Consider the following 5,138-nt stretch of genomic DNA (forward strand, 5'->3'; position numbering starts at 1 on the left):
TTTGGCTTGGCTAGCTGGTTACAGTGGGATAGGGGTGAGAAAAGAGAGAGGGAGAGAGAGCAGGATAAAACAAGAGAAAGTGAAAGTATTTCTTTGAGCACTAAGGCTTGCTGACAGACCATACCAAGGCAGGCCATAAATAAGGTACAGGGAGGCTCTGTGTTCCTTCACCTTGATAAAGCGGTCCGAGTGGAGCAGAGTGGACTGGGGTGGACTGGGCAAGGTCAGGAGGGGACAGCTGTAGCCACGTAAAATCATTTCACAGGCCTATTGATACGATTTATCACTACCCATTAACCATACACACAGACACCACCTACACACTGCTGAAAGTCAAGTGGGTCACACAAACATTGACTTCATCCTCCTCAGTGTTCCTCTGAAGTATTGGATATCCATATGTGAAAGACTTGTGGGCCTTTATAGGGAAACAATCTTAGATAATAATTGTTGCATATGACCTATTATTAGTTATAATTTCATGTGATGTTTCTACTCAACACATTCACTGTTTACTAAAAACATTTTCTCAGCTTATGTTACCATGGTTACAGTCATACAATTTAATTTCACTCGGCATTCACATCAACACCATTCCTCCACACCCTTTACAGTATCCGTACCATTATTGAACAATTATTTATTTTGAGAAAAAACAGTGATCATACACTACATGACCAAAAGTATATGGACACCTCCTCAACGAACATCTTATTCCAAAATCATGGGCATTAATATGGAGTTGGTCACCCCCTTGCTCTAACAGCCCCCCCTCCTCTGGGAAGGCTTTCCACTAGATTTTGGAACATTGCTGCGGGGGCTTCCATTCAGCCACAAGAGCATTAATGAGGTCGGACACTGATGTTGGGTGATTAGGTCTGGCTCGCAGTCAGCATTCCAATTCATCCCAAAGGTGTTTGATGGAGTTGAGGTCAGGGCTCTGTGCTGGCCAGTCAAGTTCTTCCACACCGATCTCAACAAACCATTTCTGTATGGATCTCGCTTTGTGCACGGGCGCATTGTCATGCTGAAACAGGAAAGGGCCTTCCCCAAACTGTTGTCACAAAGTTGGAAGCACAGAATCGTCTAGAATGTCATTGTATGCTGTAGCTTTAAGATTTTCCTTCACTGGACGGGGGCCTAACCCGAACCATGAAAAACAGCCCCAGACCATTAATCCTCCTCCACCAAACTTTACAGTGGGCACTATGCATTGGGGAAGGTAGCGTTCTCCTGGCAGGCACCAAACCAAGATTAGTCCGTCAGACTGCCAGATGGTGAAGCGTGATTCATCCGTCCAGAGAACGCGTTTTCACTGCCCCAGAGTCCAATGGCGGCAAGCTTTACACCACTCAAGTCAATGCTTGGCATTGCGTATGGTGATCCTAGGCTTGTGCGCGGCTGCTCAGCCATGGAAATCCATTTCATGAAGCTCCCGACGAACAGTTATTGTGCTGACGTTGCTTCCAGAGGCAGTTTGGAACTCGGATGTGAGTGTTGCAACCGAGAATAAACGATTTTTACGCGCTACGCACGTCATCACTCAGTGGCCCCATTCTGTGAGCTTGTATTGCCTACCACTTCACGGCTGAGCTGCTGTTGCTCCTAGATGTTTCTATTTCACAATAACAGCACTTACAGTTGACCGGGGCAGCTCTAGCAGGGCAGACAATTTAGGAACTGACTTGTTGGAAAGGTGGCATCCTATGACGGTGCCACTTTGAACGTCACTGAGCTCTTCAGTAAGGCAATTCTACTCCCAATCTTTGTCTATGGAGATTGCATGGCTGTGTGCTCGATTTTATAAACATGTCAGCAACAGGTGTGGCTGATATAGCTGAATCCACTCATTTGAAGAGATCCACATACTTTTGTATACAGTGGGGCAAAAAAGTATTTAGTCAGCCACCAATTGTGCAAGTTCTCCTACTTAAAAAGATGAGAGAGGCCTGTAATTTTCATCATAGGTACACTTCAACTATGACAGACAAAAGGAGAAAAAAAATCCAGAAAATCACATTGTAGGATTTTTAATTAATTAATCTGCAAATTATGGTGGAAAATAAGTATTTGGTCAATAACAAAAGTTTATCTCAATACTTTGTTATTTACCCTTTGTTGGCAATGACAGAGGTCAAACGTTTTCTGTAAGTCTTCACAAGGTTTTCACACACTGTTGCTGGTATTTTGGCCCATTCCTCCATGCAGATCTCCTCTAGAGCAGTGATGTTTTGGGGCTGTTGCTGGGCAACACGGACTTTCAACTCCCTCCAAAGATTTTCTATGGGGTTGAGATCTGGAGACTGGCTAGGTCACTCCAGGACCTTGAAATGCTTCTTACGAAGCCACTCCTTCGTTGCCCGGGCGGTGTGTTTGGGATCATTGTCATGCTGAAAGACCCAGCCACGTTTCATCTTCAATGCCCTTGCTGATGGAAGGAGGTTTTCACTCAAAATCTCACGATACATGGCCCCATTCATTCTTTCCTTTACACGGATCAGTCGTCCTGGTCCCTTTGCAGAAAAACAGCCCCAAAGCATGATGTTTCCACCCCCATGCTTCACAGTAGGTATGGTGTTCTTTGGATGCAACTCAGCATTCTTTGTCCTCCAAACACGACGAGTTGAGTTTTTACCAAAAAAGTTATATTTTGGTTTCATCTGACCATATGACATTCTCCCAATCTTCTTCTGGATCATCCATATGCTCTCCAGCAAACTTCAGACGGGCCTGGACATGTACTGGCTTAAGCAGGGGGACACATCTGGCACTGCAGGATTTGAGTCCCTGGCGGCGTAGTGCGTTACTGATGGTAGGCTTTGTTACTTTGGTCCCAGCTCTCTGCAGGTCATTCACAAGGTACCCCCGTGTGGTTCTGGGCCTTTTGCTCACCGTTCTTGTGATCATTTTGACCCCACAGGGGGATATCTTGCGTGGAGCCCCAGATCGAGGGAGAATATCAGTGGTCTTGTATGTCTTCCATTTCCTAATAATTGCTCCCACAGTTGATTTCTTCAAACCAAGCTGCTTACCTATTGCAGATTCAGTCTTCCCAGCCTGGTGCAGGTCTACAATTTTGTTTCTGGTGTCCTTTGACAGCTCTTTGGTCTTGGCCATAGTGGAGTTTGGAGTGTGACTGTTTGAGGTTGTGGACAGGTGTATTTTATACTGATAACAAGTTCAAACAGGTGCCATTAATACAGGTAACGAGTGGAGGACAGAGGAGCCTCTTAAAGAAGAAGTTACAGGTCTGTGAGAGCCAGAAATCTTGCTTGTTTGTAGGTGACCAAATACTTATTTTCCACCATAATTTGCAAATAAATTCATTAAAAATCCTACAATGTGATTTTCTGGATTGTTTTTTCCTCATTTTGTCTGTCATAGTTGAAGTGTACCTATGATGAACATTACAGGCCTCTCTCATCTTTTTAAGTGAGAGAACTTGCACAATTGGCGGCTGACTAAAAAATGTTTTGCTCCACTGTATATAGTGTATATCCATTCAGATTCTGTATAATGCGTACAGTGAAATCACCCGACAGAGAAAGAAGCAGATGAGAATTTTGGAATTATGATAAAACTGTGACTATACCACCACTGAGTCTGTACTTGTAAGTGTATATACAGTACAGGTCAAAAGTTTGGACACCTACTCATTCAAGGGTTTTTATTTATTTTTACTATTTTCTACATTGTAGAATAATAGTGAAGACATCAAAACTATGAAATAACACATATGGAATCATGTACTAACCAAAAAGTGTTAAACAAATCAAATATACTTTATATTTGAGATTCTTCAAATAGCCAGCCTTTGCCTCGATGACAGCTTTTCACACTCTTGGCATTCTCTCAACCAGCTTCATGAGGTAGTCACCTGGAATGCATTTCAATTAACAGATGTGCCTTAATAAAAGTTAATTTGTGGAATTTCTTTCCTTCTTAATGCATTTGAGCCAATCAGTTGTGTTGTGACAAGGTAGGGTTGGTATACAGAAGATAGCCCTATTGGATAAAAGACCATATTATGGCAAGAACAGCTTAAATAAGCAAAGAGAAACAACAGTCCATCATTACTTTAAGAAATGAAGGTCAGTATATCCAGAAAATCTGAAGAACTTTAAAGTTTCTTCAAGTGCAGCCGCAAAAACCATCAAGCGCTATGATGAAACTGGCTCTCATGAGGGCCGCCACAGGAAAGGAAGACCCAGACTCTGCTGCAGAGGATAAGTTCATTAGAGTTACCTGCACCTCAGATTGCAGACCAAATAAATGCTTCACAGAGTTCAAGTAACAGACACATATCAACATCAACTGTTCAGAGGAGACTGTGAGACTGTGTGAAACCACTACTAAAAAAACACCAATAAGAAGAAGAGACTTGCTTGGGTCAAGAAACATGAGCAATGGACATTAGACTGGTGGAAATCTGTCCTTTGGTCTGATGAGTCCAAATTTGCGATTTTTGGTTCCAACCACCGTGTCTTTGTGAGATGCAGAGTAGGTGAATGGATGATCTCCGCATGTGTGGTTACTACCGTGAAGCATGGAGGAGGAGGAGTGATGGTGTGGGGGTGCTTTGCTGGTGACACTGTCAGTGATTTATTTAGAATTCAAGGCACACTTAACCAGCATGGCTAACACAGCATTCTGGAGCGATACACCATCCCATCTGGTTTGTGCTTAGTGGAACTATCATTTGTTATTCAACAGGACAATGACCCAAAACACACCTCCAGGCTGTGTAAGGACTATTTGACCAAGGAGAGTGATGGAGTGCTGCATCAGATGACCTGGCCTCCACAATCACCCGACCTCAACCCAATTGAGTAGGTTTGGGATGAGTTGGACCACAGAGTGAAGGAAAAGCAGCCAACAAGTGCTCAGCATATGTGGGAACTCCTACAATACTGTTGGAAAAGCATTCTTCAGGAAGCTGGTTCAGAGAATGCCAAGAGTGTGCAAAGCTGTCATCAAGGCAAAGGGTGGCTACTTTGAAGAATCTAAAATATAAAACTATTTTGAATTGTTTAACACATTTTTGGTTACTACATGATCCCATATGTGTTATTTCATAGTTTTGATGTCTTCACTATTTTTCTATAATGTAAAAAACATAAAAATAAAGAAAACCCTTG

This window comes from Salvelinus fontinalis, chromosome 30 (genome assembly GCF_029448725.1).
Source record: "Salvelinus fontinalis isolate EN_2023a chromosome 30, ASM2944872v1, whole genome shotgun sequence".
Taxonomy (NCBI): domain Eukaryota; kingdom Metazoa; phylum Chordata; class Actinopteri; order Salmoniformes; family Salmonidae; genus Salvelinus; species Salvelinus fontinalis.